This window comes from Tursiops truncatus, chromosome 16, assembly GCF_011762595.2.
Source record: "Tursiops truncatus isolate mTurTru1 chromosome 16, mTurTru1.mat.Y, whole genome shotgun sequence".
Classification (NCBI taxonomy): domain Eukaryota; kingdom Metazoa; phylum Chordata; class Mammalia; order Artiodactyla; family Delphinidae; genus Tursiops; species Tursiops truncatus.
In genome coordinates this window covers 2,587,737-2,610,588 of record NC_047049.1, presented here as the reverse complement: position 1 = coordinate 2,610,588, position 22,852 = coordinate 2,587,737, and the positions used below count along the sequence as shown (strand labels likewise).

The following is a 22,852-nucleotide window of genomic DNA, read 5'->3' as shown; positions in this document are numbered from 1 at the left end:
ATAAGAAGGTAAGTTAAAGATATGAAGAAACATTTCATTAAAGAGGGTCTACAGATGGCAAATCATCACATGAAAAAGATGTAAAACACCATTGTCATTAGGGAAATGCAAATTAAAACCAATGAAATACCATAACTTCCTATCAAAATAGCTAAAATGAAAAATAGTAACGCATCAAATCCTGGTGTGGATGTGGGGAAACCGAATCCCTCACGCACAGCCAGGGATGGGAAGGTAACACGGTGCAGCCGTTTGGGAAGACAGCTTGGTGGTTTCTTTAGAAACTGAACACGCAACCACTATACAAGCCGGCAACTGCACCCCGGGCCTTATCCCAGGGAAAGGGAAACTGAAGTTCGCACAACAATCTGAACACGAATGTTGGTAGCAGCTCTATTCATAACAGCCAGAACCGGGGAACAGCCCAGGTGACCTTAAACCAGCTGCGGCCGTGCACACCACACAAAACTACCCAGCCATGGAAAGGAGAGAACCCAAAGTTCACACACCGTACGATTCCATGTATACGGCATTCTTGATGTGACAAAGTTATAGAATGAGGTGACATGTCAGTGGCTCCCAGGGGTAAGGAGGGGCGGGGGCAGGACAGAAGTGTGGCTCCTTGGGCTGGTGGGAACGCACTGTGCCCGGCCTCCATCGCCACGGGTTTCCTGGCAGTGATGCTCACCACAGTTGTGTAAGACGTCGTCATGAGGAGAGACCAGGTAGAGCGGACACAGGGTCTCTCTGTACTATTCTTTACAACTGCCTGTGAACCTACACTGATCTCAACACAGAAAACCAAGTTAAAATTCATAAGGATCAGTAATGTTTTCTGGGCACGTGCTGTGTGCCTTCCGGTCCCCACAGAAGCCCTGCAGGGTGGACGTCCTTGTTGTCCCACTTTAGATGAGGACACTAGGCTGAACAAGGACAGACCGCTCCCCCAGGGTCACCAGCCAGTGGTGTGGAAGCTGGGATTCTGGCACAGGGAGCTGGCCCAGCTCTTAGGACCCGCCCCCCTCCACTGCCTCTGCAGGCCCTTCAGTCTGGGCCCCATGAGGGATGTGCCCTCCCTCCCTCCCTGGCCGGGCTCCCGGGCCCTCTTTGTCTGAAAGGGCAGTGTCCACTGCACCCAGTGCCCCATGCCCTCCTCCCACCCGGGCAGAGCCGTTCCTGCCCGCGCACATCTCTCAGCACTGCTGGGCCAGCCCCCCCGGATGACCCCGGCCACAGGCACCACCTGTGGTGGCTCACCTGGACAATCCAGGGCTCACCTGGACAATCCAGGCCAAGCTCCCCATTTCCAGATCTTTACTTTAAACCTGTGCAAACACGCTTATTCCTTATAAGATACAATTACCGGATCCAGGGGTTGGGACCTGACATCTTTGGAGCAGCCATTAGTCAGCCTGACACACTCCCAATCCATAGCTCTGGCCAGACTCCCCCATCCCCTTTGGACATTTGTCCTGTCTTGATCTGAACTCATCTGTCCCATCCTAAACCGGAACCGCCATAGACATCTTAACCATGGCTGAACCACTGGTTCTGTCCTCCAGGCTAGGAATCGGGCACCATCCTCACCCCACCTCTCCCTCCTCCATCTTCACCCTGACCTAGCCGCCAGGCCCATCCATCCTAGTCCAGAGACCCTGGTGCACTTGTGGGACGTGAGGTCAGTTGAGGTCATGCTTCCCATCTGTTCACTGACCAAAAAATGCCCAGTGCCGCTGTAGGTCACGTGTCCCCTCGGCCTCACTCCCGGGCTCCTTGGCTGCAAGTCCCTTCTCCCCCCAGAAATGCCAGCGGCCCCCATGCCTCCGTCCTTCAATCTCGCCTCACCCGCTTCTGTCCAGACAACTCCAATCATAGCCACCTCAAGGCACTCTCCTGTCCCCCGAGACTAGAACCCTGGCCTGTTGACCACTGCAGCCCCAGGGCCAAATTCTGAATGGACCAGAGGCCTTCCCCCCTGGATGTCCCTTGTCACCTGGGACAAGGTGTTAGGTGTCACCTACACCTAACACTAAGTCTAACACCTCCATCCTCATCTCAGGCCTGCTTCTCCTTCTATGATTTTAAAGCACCAAAAAACAGCCTCTTGCAGATGACAGCCTGCCAGGCTGTTACAGCTCAGGCCTTTCTCTCCGTTTAGAGTTCGCCTATCTTCTCCACTGGACCATGTCCCACACCCGGCTGGCGGTGACTCTGTGTCTTGGCCACCATGGTTGTCCCCAGTCTAATACGTTGCATGGCATGTAGTAGGCACTCAATAATACCCATGACTGGCTTTTCCATTTAACGTTTTGTGGGCACTTTGGTAATTAACATATCAGTATTTTGATGTTGATCCAATGCTGTGTTACATGGACTTGCCCTGACCCGTACCAATGGATGCACAGACTCTGTACTTATCTGCACCACACGCAAAGCTCCAGGAGCTCTTTGTGTATGAGTCGCTGACTGCATCTCTGCTGGTTTCCGTGAGCTAGGTTTCTAGGAATGCAGTTAACTGGCCTGAAGCACTTTTGGTTCAAACCAGGAGCAGCTTCCTCACTAGCTCAGCCCAGGGTGGGAAGGGCTGGCCACCTGGTTTAAGCCTCTGACCCATCCACCCTAGGCCTGTCCTTCCTTCCGACCGAGGTGCAGGTCTGTCCCAGCAGGAGGGATGAGGCTCCCAGGGTCTGCACCCTCCTCAGCCTGGGCAGTGCCCTGCAGTGCGCCCTCTTGGGGCATGTGTCCAGGGACCCTGCAGCTGGCCCCTGGGCCCTCACAAGGAGCTCAGGCCACTGCTTTGGTGATGAGCTCAGGCTTCCAGGTGGCCTGCAGGCCTGGACACTGCCTGCCCCCAAGGCTGCAGGACCCAGGTGTGCTGGCCACCTTGGCCCTCTCTGCAGACCACTGACCCTCCTTCACCCTCACACCCCAGTGTCCAGCAACCCTGAGGCCAGGTCCCTGTGGCCCTGAGACCTGTCCCCAAGCCCACAGCTAGACTATTGGGCTTCTTTATAAATTGAGATAAAACCCAGGTAACATAAAATTAACCACTTTAGCCATTTAAAGCACCCAGTTCAGTAGCATTTAGTGCATGTTAGTACATTCAGAGTTGTGCTCTATCCAGTTCTACAGAATTTTCAAGCCCCCTGAGGAAACCCTGCACCCATTAAGCATTGCTTCCCAGTCCCCTGTGACAGTAATTAAACAAGGAGGTCGTCAGACAGTGGCTCTGATGCCAGGTAGCCACAAAAGCCAGCTGACGCCTAAGTCAAGTCACTGCACTCGAATCTGGGAAGATGAGACCTGAAGACACCGAACACAAACAGCTGTGGGGTCTCCCCAAATACGGCAGCTGCTTAAACTGTGGCCAAACTTTCCTGCTCTCCGAGTCTTCTCTATAAACCCCTCCCCGCTCCTGTCGGGCGGGCCTCCAGTTTCACATCGATGTTTGTTCACATAGACCCTTGAAAACATGTACCGTGCCTCAGTTTACCCAGGTCCCGCCAGGCCCTAGTCCTCGCCGATCTGCTTTCTGCGTCTGTGGACCTGCCTGCTCTGGACACTTCATACAAACGAGACCACACGAGACGCGGCCGATGGTGTCTGGCTCCTTTCCCTCTGCATCACGCTTTCGAGGTTCCTCCAGGCTGTGGCAGGATAGGTGTCCCCTCCCTTTGACGGCTGAGGGCTATTCCAGGGCGTGGACTGCAGCCCTGACCCATGAGGGCTGTGCCCCGTCCCCCCTCCTGACCGCCCTCAGCTTAGGAGACTCAGCCCAGGCCCCGCGGCCCCCAGGCGGGCGCTGGCCCCAGTGCAGCTCACAGAGGTCTTGGGAGGATACCGGGGAAGCTCATTCCATTCAGACCAAACAGCTGCCCAAGACACCCACGAACATGCACCCACGCAGCACACTGCCCCCAGCCTGTGGAGAAGTGGCGTTTACGGCCGTTGTCCCAGAAACCATGAGCCTGGGTGTTTGTCCCCAAGGTGGGTCTGGGTCCCCCCCTGCCAGGGGCCCAGCCTCTCCCTGTGACCCTGAGCAGAGAGGCCGCCTTCACCTAGGCACAGTGGGGGAAAGGATCAGCTTTCCTCAAGAAGTGGGGGCAACAGATCTGGGCCGAGACCCCCCGGCTGCAAGGTGGCATGTCTGTCCTCGGTGGAGAAGACGCTGGTGCAGGAGCGGAGGCCAGCTGCCCAGGCCGTCCTGCCGGGCGTGCCAGGCTCTGCCAGCAGTGGGCTGGGGCTCTCTTCCCCAGGCTGGGTTCCGAGGCCAGGGCTGGCCTCCAGACACCTGCGGCAGGCACTCCCGAGCCAGTGGGTACAGCTGCCCGCAAAGACAGGGCCTGGCCGTCCACCAAGTGTGCGGGAACTTCCTCTGTCTGCCCTTCAGCCAGGCTGGGCTTCCACGGTGAGGCAAGGTGTGAGCCTGCACCCAGGTCCCAGAGGGCAACCCAGATGGAGGGAGTGACACCGGGAGACGGGGGAGAGCAAAAACGGCATCCAGGTTTTAGTGGCCGGGGTGCCAGGGTCAGCGGAAGGCCCCTCTGAGCTGTTCCGGAGAGAGAGCTGTGCTGGTAGCCGACGCCCAGCAGCCCGCCACAGACTGGGAGCTCCGTGCCCACGGGAGAGGGTGTGCAGAAAAGGGATCCCTCCTACACTGCTGGTGGGAATGTAAATTGGTGCAGCCACTACGGAGAACAGTATGGAGGTTCCTTAAAAAACTAAAAGTGGAGCTACCATTGATCCAGCAATCACACTCCTGGGCATATATATGGAGAAAACCATAATTCGAAAAAATACATGCACCCCAATTTCATTGCAGCACTGTTTACAACAGCCAAGACATGGAGGCAACCTAAATGTCCATCAACATTTAGGATGGTGGTACATATACACAATGGAATATTACTCAGACATAAAAAAAGAATGAAATAATGCCATTTGCAGCAACATGGATGGACCTGGAGATTATCATACTAAGTGAAGTAAGTCAGACAGAGAAAGACAGATATCATATGATATCGCTTATATATGGAATCTAAAAAAAAAAACAAATGAAATTATTTGTAAAACAGAAACAGACATGCAGACTTAGAGAACAAATTTATGGTTTCCAGGGGGGAAGGGTGGAGGGGAGGGATAGACTGGGAGGTTGGGATTGACATATACACACTACTATATTTGAAATAGGTAACTGCAAAGGATATATATGTATAGCACAGGGAACTCTGCTCAATATTCTGTAATAACCTAAATGGGAAAAGAACTTAAAAAAGAATAGATACATGTATATGTATAACTGAATCACTTTGCTGTACACCTGAAACTAACACATTGTTAATCAACTGTATTTCAATGTAAAATAAAAAATTTTTAAATAATAAATAAATGGAAAATAAACACCTCCTCCTCACCCCTCCTGGGAGCAGCTGACCTATCAGCCACTCACACCTTAGTATGACTTTGTTCCCACTGCACAGACCCTCTCACAGTGCGGTAGCCACAGCAGCTGCACTCATGTTTCAGGGGCACCCAACCCCTGTGAGATTCTGATTCCTCTACCCAAAAGGAGACTTAGACTCCGTACCAGCCTTGAGGAATTTCAGGATATCAAGGATTAAGGACAGATCTCTGGAGTATTTAGAGAGGGAAAGGAGAGGTTAACCACAGAGGAATGAGGATCCAATCAGCAACAGGCTTCTCATCAGCCCCAGTGGGTCCCAGAAAACGATGAAGTCAACCTTTAACGTCAGGAGGTGGGTATTTTGAACTCAGAATCTATCCTCAGCCGAACCATCAATTACATTTGAATTTCCAGATATGCAAATTTGGGGGAAGTAATCTGTTAATTCTCCTTTTGTGCCCTTTCTGAGAAAATTTTCTTGAGGATGTACTCCAACAACGCCAACAACGACAAAAGGAATTCAAGAAAAAGAAAGAAATGGAATCCAAGAAAACAGTTGCATTAACCCAAGAGTGAAACATGAAAGTAAATTCTAGTCTGAGAGCCTAGATAACAGCCAGTACAAAAACTAGCGCTCCAGAAGGGAAGCTGGCTGGCCTTCCTGATGCGGAAGCATGCTTGTTCCATCAATATGGAAAAAGAAAGGCCGTTAGCAATGCCAGGATAAAGAGTTACAGGTGAGTGTCATGGGCCCAGATGAGGCATCCTGATGCGATTTGGAGCAATTGATAGAATGTAAAAATTATACATCCATTTCAACATGAGACCTGGATCATCCCCTTGCCAGAAGCCAGGCTCAGTGGTATAGGAAAGGAATAATATTTATAAAATCATAATATATTTTTACTAGCTTTAGAATTATAGACTCAACATAGTGGCAATTATAGGGGAAACACAGTTAACAGACTGAGGACAGAGTAAGTGTTATAAATTCTCCCCCAGCCGTTTGTTAAATTGCAACCCCTCACCTCCCTCCCTCTTCTCCCAGCTTTAGTTTTCTCCACAGCTCTCATCACCACCTGATACCTTCTTGCACTGTTGGTGGGAAAGTAAATTAATATAACCACTATGGAGAACAGTATGAAGGTTCCTTAAAAAGCTAAAAATAGAACTACCATATGACCCAGCAATCCCACTACTGGGCATATACCCTGAGAAAACCATAATTCAAGAAGAGTCATGTACCACAATGTTCATTGCAGCTCTATTTACAATAGCCAGGACACGGAAGCAACCTAAGTGTCCATCGACAGATGAATGGATAAAGAAGATGTGGCACATATATACAATGGAATATTACTCAGCCATAAAAAGAAACGATATTGAGCTATTTGTAGCGAGGTAGATGGACCTAGAGTCTGTCAGGTAGCGTGAAGTAAGTCAGAAAGAGAAAAACAAATACCGCATGCTAACACATATATATGGAATCTAAAAAAAAAAAAAAAAGGTTCTGAAGAACCTAGCGGCAGGACAGGAATAAAGACGCAGACATAAAGAATGGACTTGAGGACACAGGGAGGGGGAAGGGTAAGCTGGGACGAAGTGAGAGAGTGGCATGGATATATAAACACTACCAAAATAGCTAGCTAGTGGGAAGCAGCTGCAGAGCACAGGGAGATCAGCTCGGTGCTTTGTGACCACCTAGAGGGGTGGGATAGGGAGGGTGGGAGGGAGATGCAAGAGGGAGGGGATATGGGGATATATGTACACATATAGCTGATTCACTTTGTTATACAGCAGAAACTAACACAACATTGCAAAGCAATTATACTCCAATGCAAATGACAGGGCATCACTGACACAGCTGGGGGGAACAGTGCAGAGAGAGGATTCCCCACTTCTTCCCCTGACACAGAAGGGAGACAGGAGAGTGTGTCCAAGGCTGGTCACGGAAGTGGAGGTCCATACATGGGATTCTAAACTACTCATGAAAACACGGAAGGGCTAAAAACAATATACCAAAATTAAGCGGGGAATGGATGAAGTTGAAATGACTTAAGCTTCTCTTTCATACTGAGAAGTCAGATAGAAATTGCTTAAAATGGACAAATGCAGGGACAGAGTGGAAGCATTTTATTTAGAATTGTGGCGGTAACAAGATCTGAAAACATAACGGTTAAAATGGTTCTCTCCTTAGAGGGGGAATGGGGTGGGAAATGTTTCTTTTTCATTTCATATCAGTCTACACTGCTTTAATATTTTTACTTTGTGTGTAATACTTTTATAATTTTAAAAATGTGGGGGAAAAGCCATGGACACAGACATCAATGTCCTTGTTTCCTGTAAAAATGTCTCCACTTGTTTATGATTTAGTCTTATCCCCTTGGACTTTATATATATATCTATATTAAAAAAAGTAGCCATCGAAGAGCACATCTGTAGGGTTTGGAAACTGCAATGAAAGACATTCATGTCCATTATGTCACCTCATGTCCCCATACGAGGATTCGTGCCGCACACCTCTCCCAGAATTTCTCACCTGAAGAAAGTTTGCCTCAACCTGGGAAAAATATCTACAACAGATATGGAGGACAGAAGGGTTGACATCCTTAATAAAGAGAAACTTTCTCAAATTAACAAGAAAAATTCCTAAATATCTCAATAGAAAAAAAAGGATAAAGGATATATAGCATCTCACCAAAGGAGAAATGAAAAATTGTCAAATAAAACAGCAAATTAACTTCTTTACCCCTCAGCCTGGCAAAATTGAAAATGGAGGAGGAAGAGAAAGGGAAGGAGGGGAGCAGGGAGCGGGGAGAGCCAGTAATGATGCGGGTGGGAGGTAGGCGGAGCCTGCCCCCTGGGCCCTGCAGCCAGAGGCACCATCTTCTGTGGGCCAATTGGAGGATGTGGCCAAAAGTCCAGCAGTTTTACTTCTAGGAACTGAGACTAAGGAAATAATTGGCTAAGTGTGCAAAGATGTATATCAATCAATGACAGGTGTCAAAGACACCAGGACACACACAAAGGGAGAAAGGAGGCTGGGTGAGGAGAGAGGCAGAGATTGGAGTGGTGGAGGAAGCCCAGGGACCACCTAGAACCACCAGCAACTAGGAGGAAGGCAGGAAGGATGCTCTCCTAGAACCTCCAGAGGGAGCCTGGCCCTGCCCACACCTTGATTTTGGACTCCGGCCTCCTGAATTGTGAGATGATAAATGTCTATCATTTTAAGCCGCCGGCCTGTGGTACCTGGTCACATGTCCTGGGAAACTAAGTGTAATTCTTTTTTTTTTTTTTTGCGGTACGCGGGCCTCTCGCTGTTGCGGCCTCTCCCATTGCGGAGCACAGGCTCCGGACGTGCAGGCTCAGCGGCCATGGCTCACGGGCCCAGCTGCTCCACGGCATGTGGGATCCTCCCGGACCGGGGCACGAACCCGTGTCCCCTGCATCAGCAGGCAGATTCTCAACCACTGCGCCACCAGGGAAGCCCCCTAAGTGTAATTCTTAACAGTGTAAGAATTAACGTTGGGCTGACAGTCTCAGGCTGGACAAGGGCGCCCAGCCTAGCAGACTGACTCCCAAGCTGGGCCTCCATCTCTGGTCCACCAACACCACTGTGTCAGCTGGAACTGACAGAGCTCTATTCCAAAAAGGAAGATGGGAGAAGAATCCAGGGGGTAGTTTGGGTCACGTTCATTGCTCCCCTCACCCGTGCAGCCAACTGTGGCCTGGAAGGTGCATCAGGTGAAACAGATGTGGCTCCAGGTGACCACCTGGTAAGTGGCAGGCAGGTCCTCAAAGGACGGAGGGCTTCCCAGGTGAGCTAGACCCATGAAAGTAGGACAAGCACAGCAGACAGGATGATGTTTAAGCGTTCAGTGTTATCTTAAAACCGTAGGTCCCGTTTCTTCCTTTCTTTAAAAATAGGCCGTATACAGAGCGGCTGGGCCCGTGAGCCATGGCCCCTGAGCCTGCGCGTCCGGAGCCTGTGCTCCGCAACAGGAGGGGCCACAATAGTGAGAGGCCCATGTATCACAAAAAAAAAAAAAAAAAATAGGCCGTATAGACTGGGAGAAAATATTTGTAAATGATGTGACTGACAAGGGCTTAATTTCCAAAAAATATACACTAAGTCCCCTACATACAAACGAGTTCCATTCCAATAGCACGTTTGTGAGTCCAATTTGTTCATAAGTGCAACAAAGTTAGCCTAGGTACCCAACTAACACAATCGGCTGTATAGTACTGTAATGTAATAGGTTTATAATACTTTTCACACAAATAACACATAAGATATAAACAAACACAACAAATAAAACATTTTTAATCTTACAGTACAGTCCCTTGAAAAGTACAGTAGTGCAGTACAACAGGTGGCATACAGGGGCTGGCATCGAGTGAACAGGCAAGAAGAGTTACTGACTGGAGGAGGGAGAGGAGGTGGGAGACGGTAGAGCTGAAGGGTCGTCAGCGATAGGAGACGGAGGGCGAGCTGCAGTTTCACTCACACCTGACGTTGGTGGTACAGGTTCTGGTTCCTTGCTGGATTCAATTCTATCTACCCTCTTGAAAAAACAATCCAGTGATGTCTGGGTAGTAGCTCTTTTTTCTCGTCATAGATGACACCGTAGCGCTGGACTGCATTCTGAACGGCTGCTGCAACCTTCATCTACTGTTCTTCCTTTGGGTCTGTGCCTCAAAAACTAACAGTGCCTCCCAAATAAAGGAAATCCCCTTACCATTTCCTGTGTCATGAATCTCTCTGGTTCTTCAGTTACTTTTTCTTCCTCTTGTCCTTCTTCATCCTTTCTCTGTGCCTCCAGTTCCATCAGGTCTTCATTAGTAAGCTCCTCGTGTTGTACAGCAAGGAGTTTAATGAAGTCGTCCTCTTGCAGATCTAGCTCCAGCTTCTTGCTGAGGGCCACTAAGTTGCTGAAGACCTCTTTGGACTCCTCATCTACCTCTCAAATCCACGAAACTCATGAACAAACTGTGAAAAAAGGTTCTTCCAAACCCCATTCATGGTGAAGGCCATAACCTCACACACGTTGGCATCTTTCAAAGTTCGCAACTTGAAGTTTCGTGTAAGGGACTTACTGTAAACAGCTCATAAGACTCAACAACAACAAAAACAAAAAACCCATGCAAAAAATGGACAGAAGACCTAAACAGACAATTTGCCAAAGAAGACCTACAGATGGACAAGAGGCACAAGAAAAGATGCTCAACATCACTAATTATTAGAGAAATGCAAATCAAAACTACACCAAGGTACCACCTCACACCAGTCAGAATGGCCATCATTTAAAAATCTACAAATAACAAATGCTAGAGAGGGTGTGGAGAAAAGGGAACCCGCCTACATCTTTAGTGGGAATGTAAATTGGTGCAGCCACTATCGAAAACAGTATGGAGTTTCCTCAAAAAACTAAAAATAGTTGCCATATGAAGAATCAACATTGTGAAAATGAGTATAGTACCCAAAGCAATCTACAGATTCAATGCAATCCCTATCAAACTACCAAAGGCATTTTTCACAGAACTAGAACAAAAAATTTCACAATTTGTATGGAAACACAAAGACCCCAAATAGCCAAGGCAATCTTGAGAAAGAAAAACAGAGCTGGAGGAATCAGGTTCCTGGACTTCAGACTATATTACAAAGTTACAGTAATCAAGACAGTATGGTACTGGCACAAAAACAGAAAGATAGATCAATGGAACAGGATAGAAAGCCCAGAGATAAACCCACCCACATGTGGTCACCTTATTTTTGATAAAGGAGGCAAGAATATACAATGGAGAAAAGACAGCCTCTTAAATAAGTGTGCTGGGAAAACTGGACAGCTACTTGTAAAAGAATGAAATTAGAACACTCCCTAACACTATACACAAAAATAAGCTCAAAATGGATTAAAGACCTAAATGTAAGGCCAGACACTATAAAACTCTTAGAGGAAAACATAGGCAGAACACTCTATGACGTAAATCATAGCAAGATCCTTTTTGACCCACCTCCTAGAGAAATGGAAATAAAAACAAAAATAAACAAATGGGACCTAATGAAACTTAAGAGCTTTTGAACAGCAAAGGAAAACATAAACAAGACGAAAAGGCAACCTGCAGAATGGGAGAAAATATTTACAAATGAAGCAATTGACAAAGGATTAATCTCCAAAATTTACAAGCAGCTCATGAAGCTCAATATCAAAAAAACAAACAACCCAATCCCAAAATGGGCAGAAGACCTAAACAGACATTTCTCCAAAGAAGATATACAGACTGCCAACAAACACATGAAAAGATACTCAACATCACTAATCATTAGAGAAATGCAAATCAAAACTACAATGAGGTATCACCTCACACCAGTCAGAATGGCCATCATCAGAAAATCTGCAAACAATTAATGCTGGAGAGGGTGTGGAGAAAAGGGAACCCTCCTGCACTGTTGGTGGGAATGTAAATTGATACAGCCACTATGGAGAACAGTATGGAGGTTCCTTAAAAAACTAAAAATAGAACTACCATATGACCAAACAATCCCACTACTGGGCATATACTCTGAGAAAACCATAATTCAAAAAGAGTCATGTACCAAAATGTTCATTGCAGCTCTGTTTACAATAGCCAGGACATGGAAGCAACCTAAGTGTCCATCGACAGATGAATGGATAAAGAAGATGTGGCACATATATACAATGGAATATTACTCAGCCATAAAAAGAAATGAAATTGAGTTATTTGTAGTGAAGTGGATGGACCTAGAGTCTGTCATACAGAGTGAAGTAAGTCAGAAAGAGAAAAACAAATACCTCATGCTAACACATATATACGGAATCTAAAAAAAAAAAAAGGTTCTGAAGAACCTAGAGGCAGGACAGGAATAAAGATGCAGACCTAGAGAATGGACTTGAGGACACGGGGAAGGGGAAGGGTAGGCTGGGACGAAGTGAGAGAGTGGCATGGATATACACACACTATCAAATGTAAAATAGCTAGCTAGTGGGAAGCAGCCACATAGCACAGGGAGATCAGCTCGGTGCTTTGTGACCACCTAGAGGGGTGGGATAGGGAGGGTGGGAGGGCGACACAGGATATGGGGATATATGTATACATATAGCTGATTCACTTTGTTATAAAGCAGAAACTAACACAACATTGTAAAGCAATTATACTCCAATAATGACGTTAAAAATAAAACAAAAAAAGGCACAGTCCAAACGGAAAGGAAGGGATGGGTAGTATGTCATATGAAGAGGTGTGCTGATATATATGCATGTCTAGGAAAGGAGGAGGCTAACATGTGATATCTGTTTGTTAAGAGTAATAAAAATAGCAAAGTTTACAGAAAAAAAAAAGTTGCCGTATGATCCAGCAGTCCCAATCCTGGGCATATATCCAGACAAAACATTAATTCAAAGAAATAAGTGCACTGCTATGTTCATAGCAGCACTATTCACAATAGTCAAGACATGGAAACAACCTAAATGTCCATGGACAGACGAATGGATAGAGAAGATGTGGTGCATATATACAACGGAATACTACTTGGCAAAAAAAAGAATGAAATAATGCCATTTGCAGCAACATGAGTGGACCTAAAGAATGGACCTAGAGATTATCATACTAAGTGAAGTAAGTCAGACAAAGACAAATATCATATGATATCACTTATATGTGGAATCTAAAATATGACACAAGTGAACTCATCTACAAAACACAACAGACTCACAGCATAAAGAACAGACTTGTGGTTGCTAAGGGGATGGAGGGGTGGGGGAGGGATGGACTGGGAGTTTGGGATTAGCAGATGCAAATTAGTGTACATAGGATGGATAAACAACAAGGTCCTACTGTAGAGCACAGGGAACTATATTCAATATCCTGTGATAAACCATAATGGAAAAGAATATGAAAAAGAATGTATACATATGTCAAACCGAATCACTTTGCTGTACAGTAGAAAGTAACACAACATTGTAAGTCAACTATACTTCAACAAAATAATTATTTTTTAAAGGCCATATAGGAAGTTGATACCATATTTGGAACGTGATGCATTCCTTCTCAGCTCTGGTAAGAACGGGCTAAAAAATACAACAAACTAGTGAATATAACAGAAAAAAAGCAGACTCACAGGTCTAGAGAACAAACTAGTGGTTACCAGTGGGGGTGGGGCAATAAAGGGGTCGGGGAGGAAGAGGTACAAACTGTGAAGTACAAAATAAACTACAAGGGTATATTGTACAACATGAGGAATATAGCCAATATGTTAAAAAAAAACTATAAATGGAGTATAACCTTTAAAAATTATGAATAACTGTATTGTACACCTGTAAGTTAGATAATATTGTATAGCAGCTATACTTCAACTAAAAAAAACAAGGAAGGAAAGAAGAAAGAAATGAGAGAGGGAGGGAGGGAGGGAGGGAGGGAAGGAGAGAGAGAGAGAGAGAGAGAGAGAAAGAGAGAAAAGAAAGAAAGAAAGAAAGAAAGGAAAGAAAGAAAGAAAGAGGAAAGAAAAGAAAGAAAGGAAAGAAAGGAAAGGAAGGAAGGGAGGAAGAAAGAAGAAAGAAAGAAAGAAAGAAAGAAAGAAAGAAAGAAGAAAGGAAAGAAAGAAAGGAAGAAAGAAAGGAAGGAAGGAAGGAAGAAAGGAAGAAGGAAAGAAAGAAAGGAAGAAAGAAAGGAAGGAAGGAAGGAAGGAAGGAAGAAAGGAAGAAAGAAAGAAAGAAAGGCAAAATAGAAGGAACCTGGCTGTGTCTAACCAGAGCCACCAAGCATGCCCAAGCTGGACGTCACCTCGGCCCAGCTGGTACCTGAGGAGTCCCAGGCACCACTTGGCCAACCTTCCAGGCTCAGATGTGGGCACGTCCCTTTGACATTTGCCATGGCCCCCTGAGGGTAAGTCACGTGTCACTTCCTGGAAACGTTTTAAAGGCCACGTTCTAGCATCAGTCAGCATTTGCTTCCCCTTCTGCGTGGCTGAGCAGCCAGTTTAGAAGGAGATGGACCAGCCTGGGACCCTCTCAAGGGTCTGGGCCACCTGGACCCGAGCGTGAGCCAGAGATAACTCGGGTTATTTTAATCCACTATGGTTGGGGAGTCCTTTGTTATTACTTAGCTTATCCTAACAAACAACCTGAACATCTATCGGGAAAGGAGAACTTAAGTTAAGATTGCAACCCGTTCAGAGCCCAGCGCCACGTGGTGAGGGCACGCAGAGGGGCTGCCTCCCTTACTTATCCAAAAAAGCCAGCTAATCGCCGAGCAGGCAGGGGACTACACACTGGTGGGCCAAACGTGGCACATAGGCCACCGGCTGGGACCTCGACTTCAAAGATGTGACGGTGAGTACCCAGGGGGAATGCCACACAGCCAGGAGAAACAGTGGGATCCCCAAGCGTGCTGGAGGGCATGGAGTCCGTGGGCGGCAGGAACATAGAATCCTGTTGAAATGTTCATACACAAGAAGAAATGTGGACATTTGCACAGTCACAAATGCACTAACAAAATGTGATATATCCGTACAATGGGATATTATTCAGCCATAATGAGGAATAAAATACTAACACACTCTTCACCGCAGATGAACCTTGAAGACATTATACTGAGTGAAAGAAGCCAGACGAAAAGACGGTGCATTGTGTGATTCCATTTACATGAAACGTGCAGAGCAGGGAAACCTATGGAGACAGAAAGTAGACAGAAAACAGGCCGCGCAGGGCTCGCGGGGGTTCAGCTGCTTTCTGAGGTGATGACTGTGGTGATGGGCGCACTTATCTGTGAATACACACTTCAAATGGGTGACGTGTATGTTATGTGACTTGTATCTCAATAAACTAGTTTTGAAAAAGAAATGTGTGTATCTGTACTTACACAGCAAAGACCTGCCAATGGCATTTGCTCCGGGGATGGGACTAGGGCAGGAAGAGGATGGGAGCTTTTTGCTCTGAACTTCGAACTGTGTCTCTGTTTCATTTCCGAATTGTAGGAAGTTTTGCAATAAGCAGTTACTTTTGCTACTGGGGAGAAAAGGAGGCCCACAGCCCATGTCTGCCAGTCCGATGTCCTGCAGATTCACCAACATCCTCTTCCTGCTTTTTAAGAAGGCCGAGTCCACGTGGGCTTTGCTGCGCCGAACGCCCTCCGTGTGCCCGTCTGGCTGGGAGAGCGCAGTCCTCAGAAGCCCAGCAAGTGCTCGTGAACTTCTGGGAAAACGCACGTACATTCTCCTAAGTGACCTCGGCCGACTCTTCCCTGTTTCTGGATGGCGTTGCAGCCATTTATGGTAAAACTGAACTGGGTTCCACATCAATCCCTTTCTTGTTGAAAGGTTCTGGTTATAAACCACATCCTCAGAAGGATAATTAAAAGATGGATTAGACGGGCCATCCTGCTTTCTTGGGGCAGATAACTTGGACGCAGGCCCACAGCTGGTGAGAGCTCACCCAGTCGGCTCGCCGTGGTCATCGTGACGTGCGGGTCTCGGCTGGTGTCTTAGATAAGATGCACGTGGCTGGGGCGAAAGTTACTATCACTGCACATGTATCCTGCATTGCTCACTTTTGACAAAACAGACTTTTAGTTCCAGAGGGGGCTTGCGTCTAGAATGGCTGTTGGATCCTTACGAACGAAGCTTTATTTCCACGAGCTCGCCCTTGACATGGGCTTCGAGAAAAGCATGCAGACGCTAGCCAGAGGGGTACCGTGGAGGAACAGCGGGACGGCATCCTCGAGCAGGACAAGCCTGGCTCTGCCGTCGGGAGGGGGCCTGCTTGGAGCCAGGCCCGCGTGGAGCCTCTGCCCGTCTGCCATCGCCCGGTCGGCCTCCCACTCCATCTGGCACAGGTGTGCGTGTGGCTGCCCTGGGGTCTGGATTCCCACGTTCTGCTTTGTCCCTGCTGTGGAGTTTGGAGGAAAACACCAGCCTGGCATGTTTAGCCCTAAAGTCCAGCCAAAGTGGAGGCAGGGCACATTCAGGAGACCCGTGGGTCCTGCTTTGCTGCGGCCCCGTGAAGCCCATCAGGAGGCTTGTGGGATGAGTGGGGACCCAGAGGGCAGAGACAGGCCTAGAAGAGGGAGACCCACACTCTGACCTGTGACATTCTCTTCCGGGCAGCGGCTGCACCTCCCGGTGTCTCAGCGCCAGCCCTCACGGGATCTGGTGAGCGCACTCGGCCTGCCGCAGACTCCCAGCGCCATGGGGGCCTTGGCGCTGCTCCAGGGCAAGGCTGTGTCGTTGCCGGTTTGATGTGTCTGTCGCCGTGTCGCTGTCGGTTTGATGTGTCTGTCTCCTCAACTGCACAGCCGCACGGGGCACAGAGTGGCACCCGCGAGATGCAGGTCCCAGCACGCAGCAGGTAGTTTAGATGGGGCTCTTCAGGTTGGAAAAAAAAAGATAAATCTACTTTAACTCAAGCACGAAAGGTGTCGTGGTCTCAGCACTGCTCCCAGGTGGAGGTTTGGTTGCTAGACTGACTCTGGCGGGCAAGCTGACAGAGGCCGTTTATTGGTGGGTTGCCAGGAGCTCCCAGAATTGATGGGAGAAGGGGCACCGCGGATGTTCCAGGCATCTCAGGGCAGGAGGCAGACAGTCGTCTGGCTGGTGAGGGCTTGAGGGCTCTCCCATCGTGCAAAGCTGGGTCCCAGGTGGTGTTGCTGGGGGTACCACGTAGGCTGTGCTGTGGTCACTGCCCCACGAGGACAGAAGGCTTGGTGGCTGGGGGAGAGCGCCAGGCAGGTGGCATTGAGAGCCTCAGAGGGCAGTGGTGGCAGCTCTCACAGGCTATTGGGGCCCAGGGACAGGAGTGGGACTCCTGTCCCTCCCTCCAGTGCAGAGCTGGGGCTCAGAGCCAGACGGGGAGAGGGGACCGATGTCCCCATGGCTTCACTCCCGGACTGGAGGCAGGTCTCGTGCAGGCTGAACAACGGCCACCGTGGTGGCTGACCGGGAATCAGGCAGGATCTCACCCCCTCCTCGCTCTGAGAGCCCCACGCTGATGCTCTAATCACAGTTTCTGTGGATGGGACCTCGCCTGGCAGACAAGTGACTATTACTTTCTATGACGAAAGATGCCGTTAAGGTTCTTGAGGGGTGTAGCTCATCCTGGGTTATCTGGGTGGCCCGAAATGCCATCAGGTGTCCTCCTAGAGGGACACAGAGGGAGGTTTGGTACAGATGCACAGGGGAGGCCGTGTGAGGATGGACGCAGAGACGGGAGAGAAGCACCACAGCAGCAGGCAGGCTGGAAGAAGTGGGAAGCCACCCCGCAGAGCCTGCAGAGGGAGCGCAGCCCCGCATGACACCTTGATTTTGAACTTCTGGCCTGCAGGACTGTGAGAGAACGCATTTCTGTTGATCTAAAATACGTTGAGATAAAATAAGCTTGCGGTGGCGTGTTAGGCGGCCACGGGAAGCAGAGACAGGTGGGTATGGCTGTGCCCACCCCCGGCGAGGGTGTCCAGGTTCACGGACATCTGGCACCTTGCTGAGGCCACAGAGTGGGGTCTCGGGGCTGGAGGGAGTGCCAGCCCAGGGACACTGGCATGTCGCTGCCCCGGCAGCCAGGGCCGCAAACCTCAGGCTGCTGACCAGCCGCACGGGTGGAAAACAACGGTAATAACAACGGCCGACGCTCACTGCCGCACAGCCAGAGCCAGGCTCTGCCACGTGCTCTGTGGCACCTACGAGGGGCGGGGACCCTAACCCCAGCCCTGTCCACACCGCAGAGGTGGAGGACAGGGTGTGAGCCGGCCGCCCCGTGCAGGGCCAGGCCGGGACACGTCCGAAGGCAAACTGGATGCAGAAGCCACACTCTCAGCCCCCACCCTTCACTGCTTCCCCGAGGAAAGTTCATACTCATCAGAATAAACGGTTCATTCAAAGGCTTATATTTTATACCCAGTTTCATGTTTTCCAGTGACGCGGTGTGTTCTTGGATGTGAAGGAAAGCATCACTTCAGAGGGAAAAAGTATAAGGAAACCTTTTCTGTTTTCCCCTCAAGGGTGTTAATCTCACCCGGCTGCTGAGTTCGGGGCACAGTTCTGGGTGGGCCGGGCTTAGGAGGCTGATGGGTCTGGGGGCTGCTCCCCCCGCACAGGCTGTTGCCCCCATCCGTTCCTCCACCACCTGGTGCAGTGGTGGACCCTCCTCTCTGTAGGTGCAATCGTCCCCACTCTGGTGTCCACTTTGAGTCTCTCACACTTGTCGACAGCCAGAGCAGCGCAGGGACCAAAAAGGCGGGAGGCTGTAGCCTTAATGGATCTGAGACTCGGAGGGGCAGGCGTGGGCGTGGAGCCAGGCACTGTGTCCTGGGATGGCGTCGTGCCCCAGACGGGGTTTGGGAGAGGTCGGCTCCCTTTGGTGAGGAGGGAGCCGTTTGAAACCGTCTGCCCCTTCCCTCTCATCTTTTCTCTTTCTGAAGGGGCTCCGAGTTGGAACTGTGGCTGGTGTCTGTAAGATTCATCTGGGGCTTTTCTGGGTGTTTTTGAAAAGGCAGAACAGGAGAGAATTTAGGAACCAGACGGTTCTCGTAAAACAAAATAATGAATTCCTCCCAAGTATGAGATATTGATTTAGCATCACCTAAGAAGTCATCCTAACACTCTGTGAAGAATATGCTTTCAGTTCTAAAATCTTCTAATGGATACGTCAATTTTAACTGATTTTTCCCCATTAGGTCTAAAGCTTTCCTTTGGATCGTGCCATGCGGCTGTCATGAGCGCTGATAACATGACCAATGGGGTTAGGATATGCATTTCCATTTTCCAAATGAGCCTTTCCACTGAGGCTGCAGCTGGCCTGCCTCTTCCTAGGCCAATGAGCCCGAAGGCTTAGGCAGTGGGGCGTGGCTCCATGCGCCGAGACAGGGCGGGGCCGGCCTCCCCCAGCAGCCTCTAGACCATGTGCTTGCCCCGCAGCCCAGCATCACACTTAGTTGCTTGGTGACACTGCTGGTATTATCATCGTTCTGCTTCTTCTTTTGCCCGGAGATGAAATGACTGGTCCTGTGAGGAGGCTAGCAGCAGCGGCACATTATCCCATGATGCTTGTTCTGTGCAGGCCCTGCTCTGACTGCTTCTCCACTATTAACCCACTTAGTCCTCACAACAGGTCACTGGGGGTTATCTGAGTTTTACAGATGAGGAAACCGAGGCACAGAGGGTTGGAGATGCGTCCGAGGCCACACAGCTGGGAAGGGGCCTCGGGCTCCAGCCTCCAGCGTGAGAAGCGCAGCTGGGACCCTTTCTTGGCAGAGGACCGTCTGCCAGCTCCCCGGAGCAGGTCAGGCTGCCCGGCTGGGCTGCGTGAGGCTCGTTACCTGCCACCACTCACGGGCCCCACTGAGACCAGCGGCTGCCACCGGGAAGGTGGGGCCTGTCCGGCCGCGTGGCAAGGCCCCCGGCTGCCGTTGGCCTCCCTGGGCTGCTATCAGGGGGCCGGGTGGGAGGGGCCAGGTCTGTGCGGCCCCCGAGCAGACTCAGCAACATCGCAGGGCAGCCCTTCGTGTCCTTCATCGCATGTGCCAAGTGTTCCTTTGCTTCTTTATTGATTTTGCTGCCTTGCTTTGCACGGTTTTCCCCAGGACTTTACCATAATACTGTTTTCTAGTGAGGCTGATGATGTCTCCCTTAAGAGGTATTAATATTGGAATAAATTGTTCTTAAGGTGCATCGACTTATGAAATAAACTGTAATAAGCACGCTGCAGTGTTCCACGGAGCACAGTACACATCATAATATACAGAAAACTGTCGGGTATTCATAACTTTGTTTTAACTTCCTGAATCAGTCCACAAGGGATGGGATGCCTTTCTAGAACAATCTCTGTCAGAGAGGAAAGCTCACCCAATGCTTCATCTGAAGGAGGTGGGGTGCTTGGCGGGAGCAGCCTGGGTGGTCACTAGGGATGGAGGAGGCCCCGGGAACCCCTCTGCACAGGAAGAAGGTACAGAGCATCTTCGAGACCTTCGTCCCCCTCTGGCCCATTGGAGATTTCACTGCCTAGACCCCGAAAGCACAGCTTCAGGAGGACTTCACTGCTTTGGAAGCTCTCTTCTTTAATGGTAGGTGTCAAATGCATCGCCATATCTAAATATTCAATTCATTAAGTATTAAACATCCGTTCTAAACAGCACTGTGAAATGCAAATGAGAGCAGCTGTGTTATATCTTAATACAAAATTCAATAAGTCTGTAGCCCCAAACTTTCCGACCTCATTACGAAGTTGTGTGCTCACCGCTCGCCACCAAAGACGTGTCAGCTCCGTTGCCTCTTCTGGAGCCAAAATGTCCAGGCGGCGGGCACGCAAGGAGGATGCCGGGGGATGGGGTGGGAATTGGCCACTGTCACCCGGGAGACATGGGAAATGAAGCTTTGCTTGTTTTGTGCATCCCCCAGAGAAACTACTGACTCAGTTCAAAGGACCCTCAGGCTTTGCCACCAGAGCAAACCCACATGTGTCCATGCCTGAGACCACAGTAGCTCCCGCAGCACGGGCAGGGCAGGGAGGGCCACTGGCCCAGACCTGTGGGCCGCCCATGGGGTTAGCACCCTGCAGGGTCCACTGGCTCTGTGCAGAGGGGACTGGCAGGCAGCAGGGCCCCCACCATCCTGGGCCACCGGGAGATGAGCCCAAGGGGACAACAAAGCAAAGAGGACCCAGGGGCTGGCCAGAGTCTCAGAGCCGTCAATTCTAGTGCACAGACACTCAGAACCATCTCCACGGAACCTCTGCCAACCACGAGGAGCTTGGCATGGGGCAGGGGGCAGCCGGGCACACAGGGCAGCTGACTGGCTGGTTAACTAACTGACCCACTGGGTGTTCTCTCCTCCCTCTTCACAGTGTTGCTTCTGCCTGGGCGTCTCTCTGGAAAGATCTCATCTTGCCGTGCTGCATCTCAAGTGAGGCCACACTCCACCCCCCGCACCAGCTGCCATGCGGCAGAACTTCGCCTAACTCCTGCTGCACTTTGGGCTCCTCCTTCTCCCCGTCCCGAGGCTGCCCCCTGCTCCTCTGGCGCCAGCTCATACCTTGCATGGGGTACCTGCTCCATAATCCTTCCTGAACTACTGAAAGAACAGAGACCATCCTGCATGGCCTAGGAGAGAACGCACGCGTGTGGGCCCCACAAGGCCCCGCCCCACCTTCCACGTTAAACATGAATGGCACCGCTTGACACATTTCAACACAACCCACAGCAGGAAACGTGGTTTATGCTGGACCAATCCTCACATGTTCATATCTCACGTGTGGTCTATTCTAACCTTTTAGCCTCTCTGAAATGCACTCTGTCTTACACAGACCCCACCTTGCAATGAAACGCTGCCTGGCACCCTCCTCAGCTCACCTGAGTTGCCCATCTTTTTGGTACCACATGGGGTGAACTTCATTTTTGTTAAAATGTCTTCAAAGAGAGTCACTATGATTCAGCATTGAAATGGAAGAATTTTGAGTATGTAGAACGCACCAAAGCAGGGCAGCTGATTCGAATTCAAATCAATATTGAATCAGAATTCAATATTAGGGAAGCAGGGCTTCCCTGGTGGTGCAGTGGTTGAGAAACCGCCTGCCAATGCAGGGGACACGGGTTCGAGCCCTGGTCCGGGAAGATCCCACATGCTGCGGAGCAACTAAGCCCGTGCGCCACAACTACTGAGCCTGTGCTCTAGAGCCCGCAAGCCACAACTACTGAAGCCCACACGCCTAGAGCCTGTGCTGCGCAACAAGAGAAGCCGCCGCAATGAGAAGCCCACGCACCGCAATGAAGAGTAGCCCCTGCTCGCCACAACTAGAGGAAGCCCGCACGCAGCAACAAAGACCCAACGCAGCCAAAATTAAATAAATAAATCAATTAATTTAAAAAAAAACATTAGGGAAGCAAATACGCATCATTGGGAGAATGACTGGGAGGCCACACGGTTTTCTGCAAAACAACATCCAGTGCTTTATGAACCTGAAGGAAAGAAGAGGCCCATAAGTAGGTGAGGCTGGGTTGTATTTGGTGACCAAGACACATGCAAAAGGACTGACTATACCACACCCAGCAATGCAGCCCAAGGCAGGATAAATGGCCAAGGCCTACACGGTAGACAAGGAACTCAAAGCACCAAGAAGCTGTTGGGACTGATTCTGGTGTTCCGAATGCCTGTCATTTAACGCGTTCATCATGGTTTAATTGGCTGTGTGTTTTCTTTCTTAGTTGTTCATAAAATTAGAGCACAGTGGGCCCTCCATATCCATGGGGTTTGCATCTGTGGTTTCAACCAAATGCAAATAGAATGCTCAGCCATTTTCTATAAGGGCCGTGAGCATCCTCGCGTCTTGGTATCTACGGAGGTTCTGGAGCCAACCCCCAGGGTCAGCTGTACCTCTTACAACTTCTAGCACTTAGATCGATGAACTAAAAAATGCTTAACTTAAGAAGGTTTTGCAAACCAGTATC

At 49.6% G+C, this 22,852-nt stretch overlaps 1 protein-coding gene across 1 annotated transcript in view; it reads right to left on the bottom strand.

The window, feature by feature from the left end:
* Positions 1 to 22,852, bottom strand: part of C16H10orf143 (chromosome 16 C10orf143 homolog) — a 104,395-nt gene that overhangs the window by 14,618 nt on the left and 66,925 nt on the right. The window lies entirely within an intron of this gene.